At 44.8% G+C, this 18,817-nt stretch overlaps 1 pseudogene; it reads left to right on the top strand.

The window, feature by feature from the left end:
- The first annotated feature begins 207 nt into the window (after positions 1-207).
- On the top strand, positions 208-1,932 carry LOC114495091 (annotated as a pseudogene).
- Positions 1,933-18,817: the final 16,885 nt, after the last annotated feature.

The raw sequence follows: 18,817 nt of genomic DNA, 5'->3' as shown, positions 1-18,817 counted from the left end.
GTAACCCTGTCTGCTGTGGCTCAGTGGATTAAGCATCATACTGCAAACCAAAGGGTTGCTGGTTCGATTCCCAGTCAGGGCACATGCCTGGGTTGTGGGCCATATCCTCTGTGGAGGCATGAGAGGCAACAGATCCATATTTCTCTCACACATTAATGTTTTCCTCCCTCTCTTTCTCCCTCCTTTCCCTTCTCTCTAAGAATAAATAAAATCTTGAATAATAATAAAAGCATAGATAGATAAAGGCTGGACAGGGAGAAGTATTCAGAGAAGACATGGAAGAAGCTCTGGGTAGGTGAGAGGATCACCAAAGAGCAGTTGTCAAAGACACGGCTGGACAGAAGTGAGGACTCAAAACTTGCCATTGGATTTGTGAAGAAGGAGCAGCTTCTGTTTCAAGAAATGAGATACATCAGACTCTGGCGGCTGAGGGCTGACCGGTGCAGAATGTGTGGAGGGGCAGACGCAGCATTTTCAAAATGCTTGATTCCAGAGAGGGAGAGATAGCAAGGCAGCTGAAGGAAGACCTGCAATTGAGTGAGTTCATTTTTTATTCTTTGATTGTTTTTTTTCAATAAAGCAATTCTGTGATCAAGCTTAAATAATGAGGAGGAAGAATCTAAAGGGAGAAGCCAAAGAGGCAGGTACAAGTGAGGCTAACCAAGGAGGATGGCGGCTGAGGAGGCAGGACAGGAAAATCCAGAGCAAGTGGAAAACAGGCTCATCTATTGAGAGCCATAGAATCAGGTCTTGGAAAAGAGAAAGGTAACTAGGGAAATCCAGAATTGCCAGGCAAAACTAAACATCTAGCTGAAGATCTGTGCATTGTGTGACTTGCTCCGCCACTGTGAATGGTTTGAATACAAAATTAAACACAAAATTTCAGCAGTAGAAGTTACAACAACTAAGAAGCCCAGCTGTGAGAAGTGTTATCTAAAAACATCTATTCTACTTCTGTGAGTATTTGAACTTTTGGCCTTCAATCAGATGAGAGTTCCTAAAGACTACACATGTGGACCACAGAGACTTAGCTGCTCATAGAAGTGTCTTTGCTGAGTTTCAATTCATTTTCCTGGTCTTTCCAAGCTACCCAGATAGGAGTTTATAGGGTGATGTTCTGGGTTGCAACTCACAGGGAAAATTTTATGATGTCTGGAGCCCTCAGCATCCTACAGATTAAGAAGGAGGATGTCCTTGAATTCCTCATAGCAAGAGCTCAAGTGTCACCAACCTTGACTTCCAAATGGAACGGCACATCTGCAAAAGGACAAATGACAGCATCTATATCATAAATCTGAAGGGATCCTGGGAGAAGCTCCTGCTAGCAACTCATGCCATTGTTGCCCATTAATAATCAGGCTGGTGTCGGTGTCACATCCTCCAGAAATTCTGGCCCATGGGTTGTGCTGAAGTTTGCCACTGCCACTGGAGTCACTCCTGTTGCTGACCACTTCTGTCCTGGAAACTTCACTAACTAGACTCAGGCAGCCTCCCAGGAGCCAAGACTTCTGGATATTATTGATCCCAGGGCTGACCGCCATTGCTCCCTATAACAACTCTCCTCTGAGCTACGTGGACTCACTCAGTGCATCTGATGTGGCAGGTGCTGGCCGGGGAAGTTCCACATGTGCGTGGCACCATCTCCCTTGAGCACCCGTGGGAGGTCATGCCTGATCTCGACTTCTACAGAGATCTGGAAGAGACTGAAATGAAGAGTAGGCCACTGCTAAAAAGGCTGTGACCAAGGGGGAATTTCAGGGTCAATGCACAGCTCCAGCTCCTGAATTCCCTGCTCCTCAGCCCGAGGCCACAGGCTCCACTGCCCGTGTGCAGGCACCCTCCACCCCTACACACACAGTGGTTTCCTCCTGGAGCCTGCAGCACTCAGCTGCCGCTCAAGATGTGTCTGCAGCCCCCTGCTCAGGACGCTGAGTGAGTAGCAATGGCCACTGGGGGGTCCTAGCTGTTCTTCTATGAGCTTTTAAGCAGAAAATGTAAATAAGGTGAATGGAAAATAAAGTTTCTAAATTTTTTTTCTGATTTCTAGTCTACATATTTAAGTAAGTCTGATGATGTCTAGAGCAGTGGTCCCCAAACTTTTTGGCACCAGGAGCAGGTTCTGTGGAAGACAATTTTTCCACAGGCTGATGCAGTGGCGGGGCAGGAAGGGAGGAGTTCAGGTGGCAATGTGAGCAAAACTTGGGTGCTCGCCCCACCCCACTCACCCCGCCCACTGGGCTGCTGTGCAGCCCAGTTCCTAACAGGCCACAGACTGGTACTGGTCCATGACCACAGGTTGGGGACCCCTGGTCTAGAGGATTTATAGGGGAGGCTCTAGGAGTATCTTTACATGCAAGTAAGAGGAGCCAGATTGGAAATACATCTTAAGAGACAAGAGAATCAGTGTAGTAACATCTTCAATATTGACACAAGGGAAGTTCACTGACCAAACAACTATTCTCACCAAATTCTCTGTGAAGCGATGAGCACAAAGTATCAGTATTTTTTATACCAAGGTTACAGTTTGAGTGCTTGCTTGTTAGGAGTCAAACATGGTTTCAGGACCTTGAGCTACATTATCTCATTTAATCCAGCCATATCTGAAGAGGTATTGCTATCATGCTTCTTTAAAAGACAGAGAAACTGAGGTTTGAAATGCTAAGTGACTTTCCTGAGATCATGCACATGGTTGTTCACATTGGTGAAGTCACTACTATCCTAGACACCCTTCTGATGGTGAGAGTATCATCAGCCCACAAAGGCAGGTATACATGAAACTTCTGAAAATTTCTAGAACTCAGATTAATCTCTATTTTAATTCTCATTTTGAAACTTCTATGAGTAGTTAACCTGGGTCATTTCAAGGTTTTACCGCTCCCATTCCACTCTGAGTTAACAGCAATGTTTGGGGACTTACGTGGCACCAAGGCATTGGGTAGGCCCTGGACCTTGGTAATCAGCCCACACTGGGTACTACTAACATAGTCAATGTCCCACTCTGTGTGGTCCCAGGACCATGGCCCAACACTTGTCAAGTTCGATAGATGGGCTTCCTTTGCCCTCACAGTTTTAAATGCAGAAAGAGATCGCCTTCGGGCATGGTTCATACTTGAGTTTTGCACGGACCCTGCTCGTCTCTCAGTTCTGCCACTCCAAACTTCACACTCACGTTCCCCACTGGGAAGCGGGACACCCTGGGTTTGTGACCCCAGTTAGGGAACCCACGAAGCCTCGGTCTCCATGGTCTTGCTAGACTTGGTCCCTTCTGCTTTGGGAACCCGGGATCCTCAGAGGTCTTGTGACTCCCCTAGTGGCACCCCCAGGAAGCAGGGCGTGAGCTGTGCCATCTCCTTCTCCGCAGCTTTGGGCCCTGGGCGATACTTCTCATCTTGTGAAAGCATTTGCCCACCATGCTTATGAAGGCCACTTTCCCCAGGCCCACAGATTTTCTCCTCCCCCCATGGCTTGGGACTCGGACAATAAAAACCAGGATTTCCAAATTTATTCTTCCCCCTCCTTTTGGAGGCAAAGAGGGCCAAACCTATGAGGTATTTCAATAAATAAAATACAGGGAGGGGAACATAGGATAATACAAGATGACATCAAAATAGTGCCTTTGGATGTCTTTAGAAGAGAAACGCCCCTTGACTATAAACAAAGAACAGAATAAAGGTCCTCGGAGGAGTTGGGCATATGCTTCCCTAGCTTATCTTCCGGCACCAGGCCGACAACCTCACAGAAGGGCAGAGCATGCAAAATGCAGCACGGTGCGTGTACATTTAATACCCAAAAGTGTTAGCAGCTGAGAAATCTGTGCTTATCCAGCTTCCTCACGTGAGAGCAGTTACACAAATGTGTTTCCAGGACGTGTTCGGCAGCCCCCTGGCGGCTGCCCGCTTGCCCGGCGAAGCGCCTTCTGGAGGATTGAGGTCACAGAGCGTTGACACCGTTTTATTCATTGTCCCATTTCCAGTGCGTGTTGTGTCGACCCCCTCAGGGCCCTCCGAAGTAGAGTCGTTTTCTCGTTCAATTACAGGTCAATTGTCCTCCCTGCTTTTGTCTTTCTCCCCATGGGGCCGCTGGGGGGAAAAAAAAAGAATATGAAAAATGATGAAGGGCCAAATATAGGAAGAATGTAATAGGGCATTTGTGTGAGTTTTCTCTATTTTTATAGGTGTGGCTCTGCAGGGTGGAGCCTCATGAGTGTGTTCTGTTATCAAGTCCTTTGTATGAGATGTTTTCTCCTGAAAAAGAGTACTAATCTCTATTTTTCCTGCAATCTGGCACTCTCTAAAAGCCCAGATTAGTAATGTTGCTTGTACTAAGACAATGCTGCTTGTACTAAGTTGTACATGAAAATACATTCCAGGCCTGTGGCCTGGGTTCAGAAGTGTGGAGTGTGGAGATCATAGAGGTCCCCCGAGGGGGCTGGGTGTTGAGGTTGGGGAACTTAGGAGGTATGGCAGGTAAAAGGTGGGGCAGTGAGACAGTGAGGGTCTAGGAGGGCAGGCAGAGTTCAGTATCCTGGAAGGACCATGGTAGAGGCCAAAGAGGACATAGGAGGATTGAACATGGAGAACAGGGTTCGTGGGCAGCAAAGAGTGTGGGATGCGGGAGTCAGGACCCACGCCCTGTGCAACGGGGGCCTAGATATTTGTCATGGGGTTGAGGGGCCTGGGCAATGGTGAGAGCTACTGGCAACCAGAGCTCACAACCACTCCAGGCAGATCTTTTCCCTGTGTGCTGACAGGGAGGAATGAAATGTCAGGGAAGTTCAGTGAGCTGCCTGGTCATGCATTTAAGAAAGTGGTTTAGCCCTGGCTGGGTGATTCAGTTGCTGAAGTATGTTTCGTACACCAAATACGTTGTGGTTTCCGCCCCCAGTCGGGTATGTTCAGGAGGCAGCTAATAGATGTTTTACTTTCACCTCAACGAACTCTCTCTCTCTCTCTCTCTCTCTCTCTCCCTCTCTCTCATCTATAAACACATCCTTATGTGAGGACTAAAAAGGAAACAGAGACTTAGATCAGGCATGACTAAAGTCCATTCAAGTGTACTCAAAAGCCTGAAACGTTTTCCAGCTTCACCAAGACTGACAGGGAACAGAACTGAGCATCCTCTCACGCGGCATCCTGTACAGTTCCAGAGGTTACGGTATTTCTCAAAACATGGTCTGTGACCCCCTGCAGTAAGAATCACTCTAGCAGCTTGTAAAAAATAATATTAACCTCTGGGACTCTATTGCAGATAATCTGGTTCAGAAGATCTGGAGTGGATTTTGAGTATTCTGATTTTTCTTAGAACTACTGATCCAGGATGGCCAACAACGGTGCTGCATTATCCTGGCCGCCTCAACTGAACTACAGTTGTTCCTAAGACCTAGGCAGGGCCAACAGGTGCCTTCCGTGGGGTTCAGATATCTACCCTTGAAGAACACAATATCCTTTCCATGGATCGTGCTGAGCTTTGAGGTTGGGAGCTGGGTTGGCTGGGGTTCATCTTGTCCACCATGTAGAAGGAACTTCCCTAAAGGAGCCTACCAGTAAGAAATAAACTTTTGAGCCCTTGGATGCACTTATATCTGAAATCTTCCTTGGATCTCTTCATCTGTTTAGCCCATACTTCTTAAATGTTTTTCTTAACCTAGTTTCAGCTGGGTGTCTGCCAGCTTGCAACTAGGTGGCCTCGCTAGAGTTTGTGTGAAGCAGACCAGAGGTTTACACAAGTGTCGTCTGTGTGGCCGGTGTAGTGGGACTTCTAGCTTTCCCAGGGTCATCCTTGGGCTTCAGAGCAGAGGGTATTCAGGGGCGCACAAACTTTTGGTGTCTCTGGGCCACACTGGAAGAAGAAAAATTGTATTGGGCCACACATTAAATATACAAGCACTAACAAAAACTGATGAGCAAAAAAAAAGTTTTCAGTACATTTACGGTTTTGTGTTGGGCCGCATTCACAGCTGTACTGGGCCTCGTATGGCCGCAGGTCAGACACCCACTTTTCTTGTGCTTTTTGATTCTCAAGCTTGCCTTAACTGACACTTCCATGACTTTAATTGCCATGATAATTCAAAAATCAATCTCTCAACCTACACCTTTTGTGGTTTTGATTCTTTGGTTGTGATTTTAACATCTGCTGGACTTTTCTACTTGGTGTCCCCAGGCACTTCAAATGGAATAGGTACAGAAGTGCATTAACGATATTTTCCCTTCAAATGTAATTAACCTCTTGTTCTCCTTAACTCTGTGAAAGCCTCTGCCCTTCCCCCCGTTGCCAAGCTAGGGGCCTGGGCATTCTCTTTATCGCCCCCTTTCCATCGCCAGCCCTGCTCTCTGTGGGCACATCAAGCTGGTTCTGCCATCTAAACCCCAAACATACACAGCTATAAACACCAAATATAACTTATAACGGTTTTCATAATGTGGCCATTGCTTACTTACATGGTTCCATTTTTGTCCCTTCTCCTTTCAGAAGGGATGTGCTGGCTGTACTAAACTTTTTTAGTGCCTCGAAGTGCCATCCTTTAGGCTTCTTTGCCCCCTGACCTCCCTATAAGTCCGTCAGGTGGTCTGGAGCTGTCCTCCCTCACATTGCTCCCCACCCAGTAAACTCCTGTTCATTCTCTAAGACTCAACTGAGCTGTCAGCTTTAGAAGGATGTGCTTGTTATCCTGAGTATGGCTGAGGTTCCACTATTAAAAGTTCTCATGGTACCCCCAATAAATCCCTATTGTAGCACTATTTATCATGTTTAGTTTATTATTTAATTTATTGAGAGAGAAAATGTATGTCAATGGAGCAAATAATATGTTTAGGATGGAAAATTAAATAATTTATTCTCAAAATAATTTTTAAACCTAACTCAATGCTGTCATCCACAGTGAGGTTTCATAATTGATAAAATTATTCTAAAATTTATTTAGAAGAATAATTGGGCAAAAAATAGCTTAACATTTCAACAATAAAAAAGAAATAAGAGATTAGTGTTATCCAGTATTTAAAAGTGTTAAGCTATAAATGTTAGAATACTGCTTAGAATTCCTCAACGGCTTTCTAGGACATTTAAAATAAAACTCCATGACAAGGATCTACCTGTGTTGCATTTATTTGATGCAACGTAATGTTCATCTAGAATCCTAGCTAGAAGGCAGTTTGTAGAGTGTAGAGCTGGCTTTCCAGGCCACGCAGAAAATGAAGACAATTGGAGGGGAGGAGTGATGAGGAGCCCCGGCCAGCCATCTCCACCACAACACGTATCGGGATTCGGAATTATCTTTACTGATTTCCTTGTGGCTTTCTCTTGGGAGGGGCAGCTCCTTCCCACACCTCTGCCATCCCCAAACATAAGGTTAACAAAAACCAGAATCATGTCTATTTTCTTTATCATTATAGCCATAGTGCCAAACGCTCAATAAATGTCTGTTAGATTACAATTTAAATGAAAGAGTCTCACTGTGCTTTAAACTGTTCGACCCATCTCTTAAGGTAGTGACCCATTTTGAAGAACACATTTGAAGCGAAACAATAACAACTTAGACTGGATTATAGGAAGATGGCACTGATGAGGAGGAGCTATCAGTACCATGGCATATAAAAAATGAAGTGGCAAGTATTTTTGCCGAAAATAAATACTCAAGAAAGATGGGAGATCTGACGTCAAAACTGTCAAATTCTGTCACATGGAAGAAGGCATGGACTGATTTTCGTGCTTCGGTGAGCGGTAGAACGAGAGCCAACACGAAGACGCGGCAGGGAATCAGAATTCCCATCCGTCTCAGGAAGAACTGCCGCCTCACGCTGTCACCAGCAGGTGGCGTCTGCCCACGAGAAATGGCCCTCCTCCGAGATGGGCTCCCAGAGCACGGGGCTGGGTAGTGATGGACTTCTGGACCTCTAGAGTTTTACGCTAAACTAGAAGTAGACATACTCTCCCAAATTCATGTTGAAATACCCATATATGCAAATGTTAACATTTCATTGGTTTAGGACTAAAACGAGTTATTCACGCCCTTTAGACCACGGCAAAGCCTTCAAAGAACTTCCAAGCCATAGCGCGGCTGAAGGGTAGATTTACAAACACAGCAGGCTCTCTGTCATTGCAGCTTCCGTTCCCCCTGAGCAGGGTTACCATTTGGCATTCCCATGGCTCTCCACATAGTATTAGCAATGCATCTTCGATTATACGCATGTGCTATTTACCCCCATACTGCCTTAGCGGGAGGCTGATATTCACCTCACCTTAAATGCGAGCGGAGACACAGACGTATGAAGTCATTTTCACAGGGTCAACGAGGATTAGGTAAAGACTCTGGAAGCTGAGCACAAGTTTGATTCCCCTGAATCCCCAGAGCCCCCCCTCACTGCACCCCCACTGCTCTGCAGGAGGCCAGGCCGAGGGTCTCAGCCAAACATGGCGGTGGCTCAAGTCCTACATTTCTGTCCGTGGTTTTGAATGGGTAGAGCAGTAATTGTATTTTTTTTAATGTTTTTCAAACAAACTCAGAACCAGGAGCACAAGTTTTCGACAGGCATTTTACAGTACGATGCCTGAATTCTAATGACTCTGTCCTTGTTTTACAAGATTTGGGAAACATAGCGCTCTGCTGGGTGGGAAGTTTCTAACCCATCCGTGTACACGTGCTGTGCGAGTGGAGAAGATGCTTCTGTGGACTCCTCCCATGGACTGCTTCAGCCATCCTGGGGCCCAACGGGGAACGTTTACCAGAAGGACGCTCGTGTGAAGGGTCACTCACTTTGTAGCTATATGTGCACTTCCATCTGCACGCTCCTGAATTATTCAGCCAATATGAAACAGCACTGTTTGGGGGTGGGCTTTTTTAAATAGTAAAATTCAAATGAGCTCAATTCCCTAAAATAACTAAAAAAAGGAAACTGCATCAGCACCTCCAACACAGGCAAAGCTGGCCAAAGGCAGGATTTATCACCAACAGCTCTGCAGAGTTAAAAAAAAAAATGAAGGAAGTTGGTTTTCAAAGGAAAGAAGGCATTTTGCTTTAAGAAAGGGAAGTCAGGGGCCTGTCCTCAGGTGCTGGCTGGAACAAATAGTGAATTACCCTGGCAGCACTGAGCTTCCTAATGGGGCGGTGGGGTAGGGGGCAAGGGCAGGGGCTGCAGCCATCCTGGGACACCTCTAGGATGCACTAGAGGTCATGCTAGAGTTTGGTCCAATCTCTTAGCGCAGGGTTTGGATGGGGTGGGGATGGGCCTGCATCCCTGCTGGACTGACCCCTGTGGTTACTGATCTCCTGCCACTCTGAGAACAAGGCAGCTATGTTGTCCCCTATTTCCCCCTTCACGCTACTGGTAACCCTGTGGGCCTCGCGCAACTCCAAACCATCAGCCCCCTCACTGGATCTTTGCTGCCCTCCCTGTGTGTCCTGCCCTCTCCCTGCCTTCGCCTTTCTGTAATGTTGGCTATCGCAGCTTCTGCTCCTCCTCGGAGGCCTGGGTTTTCTCTGGGTTTTCCCGAGGAAGGGACTTCAGGCCGGAACTCTGTGTTACACCCCTCTTTGTTACTCCCTTTCCCTGTTTCTCCATCTTTCCCTCTGTGTCTGCATCTCCTCTCCAATTCTTCCTTCTTTTTTTTCAATTTCATTTTATTGCAGTAAGAACACTTACCAGATTTACCCTCTTAACAAATGTTTGTAGTATAGTTAATCATGGATATTATGTTGTACAGCTGATCTCTAGAACTTAGTGTATACCTTTCGTGATTAACTAAAACTTTAAGCTCATGGGTTAGCCATTTCCATTCCCCCTTCCCCTCCCCCAGCCCCCTGGGCTTCCATCACAGCCTTTGAGCCTTGCCTGAGGCCAGGCCTTTCCTCTTTATTCCAGGGAAGGAGTGAAGGCCTAAGCCCTCTACATGGCCCACTCTGTCTTCGAGGTTCCCTCTCTCTCCCTCTGTCTGTGTCTGCTCTCCCATCCTCCTCTCCATTTGCACACACTCGCTGAACATGTTGCCTCTATTAATCTCCGAGTCCCTTTCTTATTTTCATATCCCTTCCTTCTCTCTTCTCACTTTCTACCGTCTCTTTAATCGTTTTACTCCGTTCTTTGTACCCTCCCACTCACTCCTCTTCCAAGGCCCCTTCTCTCTTCACCGTTCTCTCTTCCTCCACCTTTAATCCTGTGCCCCGATTTATCACGCACTCACTCCACGCCAAGTCTTTAGTCCCTCCATTCTTCTGCAGCCGGACTCTCTGAGTCCCTCCCCTTGTTTCTTTCGTGAGTCCCATTGTCTTATTCCCTCCCCAAACCCCAGGACTCTGAGCCTTCCCCCAACCCCTATATGTTGTCGTGTCTTTCCCCCACTTGTTGGTATTCACCCTGGTCCTCCTCCTACCTGTCTTTGGCCATTATCCAACCCTGCCCTGACCTTCCTCTCTGCACCGAGCTTTCTCTTCCATTGCTTCTGTCCCTGTTGTGAGACAATTGTCTCTTCTGTCTCAGTCTGAAGAAGGTCTTCCTCCCACTTTGTCCTTGGTCTCCCAGCCCTGCCAGCTCGGGTCCCCTACTAACTCCACCCCTTCTACCACACCCCTTGGCTTCCTGTCCCTGGTGTGCATTTACACACAAACTACCAATCCCACTGTCCACACTGACTCAGCACCATTCCTACCTGCTGCACTGACCTCCAGCCCGAAACCTGTCTGTCTCCTCCAGTGTGCTGTCTCCTCAGCCACCATTCTTCCCTACCCCCTTTACCATTTCAAGTCTGTCTGTCGTACCTGCTACACCGCCCTCCCCTTCCCCACTGTACAGAAGTTTTGGATCAGTGCCAAAATTCCTAAGAATTGAGATTTCTGTTGTCAGCATATTGACAGGAGCTATCAGCACCATGGAATGGACTGTCTAAGAGGATGAATATAAAATTCATCAGACAATTTAATAATATTAAATCATTACGTTATGATGATTAGTAGTCATTTTTAAAGTTTGAGTTCACTGGGCAGATCAGTCATTCTTCTACTCAGCTGCCTGGGGACCCCTTTCCTTGCATCACCATGCTGCTCGCGAAATGGCCCCCTCAGTAGATTCATTGACTCAGATTTGGGTCCGGGCCAATGAAATCCAGGACATACTCTTTGGTAATATATTCTCAAGGAGGAAATTTTACCAAAGATTTGTGATTTCGACAGATTTCAAATATTTCGTTTATTCATTTCAGCTGCTGAAGTACTCGCATCAATAGCAACAATCACAGCATAATTGTTGCTCATGTAGCATTGTAGCCTGAAGAGTCATGGCACACAGGAAACACGTACCTGACGTTCTCTCACGATGTCTGTTGTTCTGATGTGTGATAGGTGAGGACAGAGCACAGCGCGGGTTTCTCATTTTCTCTACCTCTTCCATCATATTCTGAACATGCCCTAGTATATTTTTTTCTTAAAAGACTGACAGTCCAAATTGAATTGAAATAACTGAAAAATACATTCTTTATTTTTTAAGATATGTATTGATTTATTTATTTGGGAGAGGGGAAGGGAAGGAGGAAGAGAGGAAGAGAAACATCCATGAGTGGTTGCCCCTCATGTGGCCCCAGCTAGGGCCTGGCCCGCAACCCAGGCATGAGCCCTGACTGGGAATTGAACCAGCGACACTTTGATCCCAAGATCTGCACTCAATCCACTTAACTACACCAGCCAGGGTGGAAAAATACATTCTTAAAGGTTATATTCTTTGTTATGAATTCTATTATTTGTTAACAAAGCTAGGAAAATTTTCTACCAAGAAAAAGGCATTTGATTTTTAGGACTTAACAAAGGTCTTTGAATGCTTTTGTTTCTGTGTGAATGCATGACACAGAAGTTTCTTAAAATAATTCCTATGCTTACTACACCAGATGGACAGAGCTATAGCTCTGTCTCTCGTCTATTTTAGTTATTTTTAAAATGCCAACACTCACTGAACCTTGCTCATTGATCCACATTCCCCTTCCCACTCCCACTAATGTTTTGGGTCCCAGTGTGTCACACTCTTCCGGTGCCTGTCAGCCCCCAGAGGCTGAGCAGGAGGCATGGACTTTCCCCAGCCCCACAGGAAGCTCAGGTGTGGGTGATGAATTCACACACGAGGGCGGTGAATTCGAGAAGGGCCCTGGGCTGCAGCCTCCCCTTCTTCACATGTGATTAACTCAATCGCCCAGAGCCGCTGTGAGGATTCAGGTGATCCTCGTGAGGACCCGGGATGGTGCAGGTGCAAGTCACCTACCTCATCCCCACACCGGTTCAGTCACAGACGTTCCCACTGCTCTACCACCTGCAACCAATAAGATATCTGATGTTCCATTTTTAAAAAAGGAAGAAAGGCATCATAAAAATGTATTCAAACCTGGGATGCATTTTTCAACATTCATATCTTTATCCTGAAATAATTCTTCTTGGAGGAAAAGAAGTGATAGGTCTGTTCCTCAAAGATGTTGAACTCTTCCAACTATGCTAATGACTCCAAAGAGAGGCACGCATCGAGCAAGCGGGAGCGAGGGAAAGAAAAGCCAGTTCCGGATCTCTCCCTTCCCACGGGGAGCGTCACCCAAGAGCAACAGCCACTGTGCCTGCCAATCGCGCCTCTCTCCTCAAAAATTACTTTCAAGTATTTTGGAGTTGGGTGTAGATATTACATAGGATGAAGTCTTTCGGGAATAATCCCAATTGGAAAAAATCAGAAATAGATATATACAGGACCTGGCACAAATAAGTCCCCTTTTTTATTACACAATCATATGCATGTAATTCTGTAACACAACAATATTGCAATCAAGCACACCATATGACATTTTAAGTGAAGTGTTCAAATTAAAACTATGAATTATTACACCCATATTATTACCCTACCAACGGCACTCAAGCAGGCCTTACCTCTGCTGGACCCTGCGTACAAATCTTTAGAGTCACACAGAATACAATCCAAACAGCATCTACTAGTAGTCTTTTCAGACTCAATGACACAGTTTCATGGAGTGTGGCATTTAACTGCTCAGGGTGTTAACATCTCACAGGAGAAAACAGTTCTCTCAGCATTACAGGGAGACGGCAGGACTGCTGGGGAGGGAATATCTGTCTGGTGCACCTAGACAGGCCAGACCTGGGAGTGAACCTTGATCCTTGGCAGAAACACCTCCATCCACTGCTGATAAGACCAGCAGAGCCCTTTGGCTTCTATATGCAGCCGCTACAATCAGCAGTGACCACAAAGACCAAGGACCAGGAGGCGCGTCATTTAAGACCAGACCAAATAACCCTCTATGAAGTGAAGGGAAGGGAATCCTAGTAATGAGTGAGATTGCATTTCCCACCATTAGAGCAAGAGGGAAATTTGGAAAGCATTACATTTTATTTAAAGAGTAAAAGAAAATAATACACTTTGCATCCTGGTACTAAAGTAAAATATTTATCTGGCGGGGGGTGTGTGCATGTATGCATGTATTTTTCTTACAAATTATAAGGAGATTATAAATCAAAATCCAATTCTAATAGCTCAACAGTTTGGAACTATGAACACATTTCCCCATAGAGACACTATTGTGCATGGAAAGTACATTATCAGAATGGCCTTCAAAGATTTAATTTAATCTAAAATTAAAATTAGAGGAGAAAAGGGAGAAAAATTGGAACAAATGTAATAGCATAATCAATAAAAATAATTAAAAATCAAAATAAATTAAAATTATGTCACCTAAAATATTGTACACTGACAATGGACAATATTATTACAATACGGTAATTTTTTTAAAGGGAAAAGTTAAAGCGAATTTATTTTCCTTTATTGTGAATGCTGGCACTTGAGGAAAATCAGATAGGAGCTGGGTTTGTTATGTCTAATTTGCTCAAGAAAGAAAGCTTTGAGGTGAGATGGTTTGCAGCACTAGGCACCAGAGAGTGACCTTGACCCAATGCTGCTTGGTCGCTACTTAAGGAAGGTCATGGAAACAATGTCCATTGGGAGTATGATGGAGTTCTGCTCTCGGAAGCAAGAGGTGTCCTGCATACAGACGTGCCATACACTCCTCTCGGGAACTTTGTATGACTTCTTTTTACTCATGTGAGTTGGGGTGCCACATAGTGTTTGACCACTGGAGTTCGTGCACAGTGCTGAACTTTAATCTTGTTAAGCTTTCAGGACAAGTTTTATGCAAAGACAGAGTGGGCAGCCAGCCATCCTGCTGTGTGCTGTGAGACACCTTAGGCAAGTCCTCTAAGGAAAAAAAATCTACCCTCACCAACTTTACAGAGTACAAGAGATACAAGTATTATTAATGCATTTGAAACAAGGCCCGTGGCAAAGTGCATTTATTTTCTGGGAATGCAATTCCTTTTCTAAAAATTTGAATTGTTATCTTACTTTCACATAGAATGAAAATCAGAAAACATGCATGTTAGATGAGCAAATATCAACTATGGATGTATTATAGAGAATTTTCTTTCCATAGTTAAAAATAGTGTCAAACTACCAGTGACATTTCATGCAGACATTTTCCCCATCTAACAATATTAAAATGGTGAGGAGATCCCACAATAGCACCACACACTGAGAAGCACCTTCCTCAGCTGGAGACACAGGCAACCTTGGAACCTCTCACGACAGAGCCCAGCCTGCTGCAGCATCCTGGGGATTATAGCGGGTCCTTCTGCTCTCTGTCCCTGGAGGTGGGACATACCACTCATGCAGGAGCAAAAATGGAGCCCTTTAGGGAACCTGGGTGGCATACCAATAGAGAAGGAGGAAGATGAAGAAGATTAGAAAATTCATGAGGTTATTACTTCAGACTTAGCCCAGGGTCCAATTATTCTCACAACAGGATTCCTGTCTTCTTAAATCATCTTAAATCTTCATGTTTAAACAAATAATTATGCACCTTCTTGACATGAACTAACATGTTTACTAGGCAATATGAGATTATACAAATAAGCCCTTGTCTTGAGCTATTACTCGTGCCTTCACTCAAAATTGCAGAGCAATTCCCCTAAAGTCTTCTCTGGAGTTTGAAACAAATAATCAGCTTTTGTTGCATTATTCTATGTCTCACCAAAGTGCCGAGCCTGAAGCCCAGATGGCAACAAGAAGAGGAGGGCAGGATGAGACAATTCTGTGCGCTAGAGGGAAGGAGATGGTGTGGTTTAGGACTTGTGTTTGTTTGCTAGGGTTGCCATAACACAGCGCCCCAAATTGGAAGCCTGAAACAGCAGACATCTGTTGTCTCACAGTTCTGGAGGCTCGAAGTCTGAAACCAAGCCATCAGCAGGGCCATACTTCCGAAAACTGTGGGGTAGGACCCTTCCTCGTCTCTTCCCAGTTCAGGGTCGTTGCCAGAAGTCCTGGTTTGGTCTGGAACGGTTGTTTAGTATGCATAGTTGAAAGTCAGTCTAAGTTTGTCCTTAATTGTTCAAATGCCAAATTATATCTGTGCCGTGTCATCTACATGGAAATCATAGACTAAGTAAGTTTAACTATAAATCAGAAACATTGAGCTCAGACTTTAGCTTTATTATCTGTAGTGGTTCCTTAAAAAATGTCCAGGTCCTACTCCCTAGAACCTGTGAATATTACCTTTTTGGAAAAAGAGCCTTTGCAGCTGTCATTAAATTTGGGGCTTTAAGATGATGGGATCGTCCTGGTTTATCCAGGTGGGCCCTCAATCCAAAAATAAGTGTCCTGATAGGAAAGAGACAGACACATAGGAGGAGGTGATCTGAAGATAGAGGCAGAGAGTGGAGTCAAGGAGTGTCAGCAGCCACCGGAGGCTGGAAAAGGCAAAGAAAGGGCCCTCCCCCAGAGTGCCAGAGGGAGCATGGCCCTGCCAACACCTCGGTTTTGGACTTCCAGCCTCCAAACCTGTGAGGGAATGCATTTCTGTTCTATGAGTCTCTTGGTTCATTGTAATTTGTTGTGGCAGCCATAAAAAGGTAATACATAGTCATTTCCTTGTGTACTTTTGAAAAGACAGAGGCTCAGCTTTTGTAGTGTGAGTTCCGATGGCCCAAGGTTGGGTTGCAAAATTTTCCCAGAATCCAGCTTTTTAAAGTCACACTATCAGGCTTCTGTGTATATGACATGCATTACCTGATGCATGCAAACAAAAATTAAAAGCTAATAAGATAATGCTCATTAATTCTAGAAATATCTGTGCAGTACCTACTAAATATTTGAGGTGCTAGGGAATAGTCTCCAGTGGGGGACCCAGAAAATAAGCAAATAGACAGACAAAAATCTATACACCAGGCAGGGATAGATGCATTGAAGTACAGCAGGATAAGGAAATAGAGCGATAAGGACAGAGTGCTGTACGCTACTTTAAGTAGGGGGGTCAGGGAAAGCCTCTGAGAAATGGTATCTGAAAAGAGACTTGATAAAAGTGGGGAAGTGAGCCACGCACAGCCCTGGAAGAAGACACTGCCAGGTAAGGAGGACAGTGAGTGACAAGGCAGAGGCAGATACGAGTTGCCTCATCTGGAGGTTGAGAGGTGGCTGGAGCTTGGAGAGAGCCAGGGAGAGAGCTTGGAGGTGACAGTGGTGTGGACTGTTAGGCACAATGAGGGCTTTGGATCTATCTCCATGTGGTAGGGTGGGGATCAGCCTCTGTCTCTGCAGTGGAAGAGTCAGTTGTGGGTAATTATTGTTTCTCGCACAGCAGCACCTCCTCCCAACTGTGGAGACAGAGGTTAGTTGCCAGTTCCCAAGGCCGTGTGCCTGCTGCACCTGGACTAGTCATGGTATCCCTGTGTGCCATGCCTTAGAACCTTTCCAGCAGCCTGATTTCTTTACAGCAGGAGTCTGACGAAGCCTGATTATTAAGTGAAACTTCCCTTTTACCTACTGATTGGAGGGTTATTTAGCAGCTGGGAGCCAGAACAAAAGTGGTGAGTCAGGCTTTGAATCCATTTTCTCAGAACTTAAAATGCCCTAAATGAATGGATTATAGAATTCAAGAGAAAGTAAGAGAAAAAGGATTACTTCTGGCACACGAAGCTCTGATGTTTATCACAAGTTTAGCACTGTTAGTTCTAGAGGCATAAGTGTGGAAAAGGCTGCAGCAAGCCATACTAGGCCCTACGGCTGACCTCATGGGAGGTGGCCGAACCCCTTCCAACGTGACCACTTAACCCAATCCGAAAGACCTCAGAGGGAAAATTTCCCGTCTTTCATCATAGCCCTTTAATCAAACTAGCACATTTATTCAGCATTCAATAAATATTTAGTAAGTGCTTAACACATTCAAACACAACTCAAACAATTAGGTAGGCTTTGTTGCCATTCCAGTTGTATGAAACTTTCTGGAGGGGAAAGAATTATTTATGTCTCATGGGAGTTGAAAGATACACATGTTTTACTTGTGTAGGTGAGGGATAACTCACTGGTGAACTGGAACAATCTCTTAGTTTTCTATGACTGTTCCTGTCTAGCACAGAAAATGAACTTAAATATTATTAATCCATATAATTTGGAAACATTTACCATGATTACTAGGGGTCTACTTGATTTCAATATGGCCAGAATGTGGCCGTTTTGGGGGGAGCAGAAATTTTCAGCTAAATCAGCATATTATTTTATAGTTGAATTTAAAGAAAGAATCCTTATGAAATGCAGCTATTTCTGTATAAGAACTTGAATCCAAATTCTGGCTTTTTTATATTAATGACTCATAATAATAGCTACCATGTAGATACGTCACCTAACTTGGTTCTCAGAACAAGTCTACAAAGTAGCAGTCATTGGGTTACCTCCATGGTACACGTGTTCGCATGTGGGCGCACGCATCCTCCTCACTGAGTGTGTGAGCAGTGTGTGCACACAAACAGGTGTTCCCCGTGACCTTTCTTACATATTGTGCAGTCAATTATTCTGTTCTACTGACTCGCCTTTACTGAAGAAGCATTCAACTTTTCCCAGAAACAATTCTTTTTTTGTACTCAACTGTCATTAGTTTATCGCATTTAACTAAATCTTGTTAGAAAAGGACAACTACAGTAGCTGTAGTTTCAGGTTCGGCAGCAAGCACAACTGACTTGTACCATCGAACACCCTAACAAACGGGAGAAGTGTGAGAGCCGATGCATGCTGAACGTCCCATGGGCGTCCATGAGAAAGCTGAACAGAGGCGGTCATTCTTCAGTTCAGAGGAAGGCTTTTAAGAGTCTAACCCTTTTCTCCCAAAAATTTGATCTATTTTTCTCTTTGTGCTTGTTCCACCTGCAGGAGTTCAGCTTCCTGAAACATCACATTCCTATGAGAATTTTAGTGTTTCTGTGGGGGTGTTTCACATTCCTAATGAACAAGTCTCATCGGTTAACTCATACATAGCAGAACACAAAACACGTATCTACGGCTTGAGAGCTTCTTATCAAGTAAATACATCCACGTACCCGGTAAAAGGAAGAGAATGTAACTAGAATCCTAGAGGACTCCCTGTACTCCACATCACCACCCCCGCCTTAGTCACCAGAGGCCAACACGATCCCCTTCAACTTGTATATTATTGATCTGTATATTAAGTTATTAATTTCAGTTATTAAAATTTTCAGTTTCACAATTTCCCTTTGATTTTTAAATAGAGGTTTCTAATCTTCTACTGAAATTTTTGAACTCATCAAATACTTGAAATTTTGCATCTGAGTACCCTGAATCTAGGTCTTCTGTGGGTCACTTTGCATTTTCTGTTTTTGTCTCATAGTGTGTAGTCATTTCATCTTATTTCCTGCTACTGAATGTCAGATATTGGGTATTAAACATTTCCCCTGGTGACCAACTAGAGTCAGGAGAAATCACTGCAATCTAACCACAGGTTGAACTGTTCCAGC

Source organism: Phyllostomus discolor, chromosome 4 (assembly GCF_004126475.2).
Source record: "Phyllostomus discolor isolate MPI-MPIP mPhyDis1 chromosome 4, mPhyDis1.pri.v3, whole genome shotgun sequence".
NCBI classification, from domain to species: Eukaryota; Metazoa; Chordata; class Mammalia; order Chiroptera; family Phyllostomidae; genus Phyllostomus; species Phyllostomus discolor.
The sequence above is the reverse complement of the archived record's forward strand: the minus strand, read 5'-3'. Positions and strand labels throughout refer to the sequence as shown.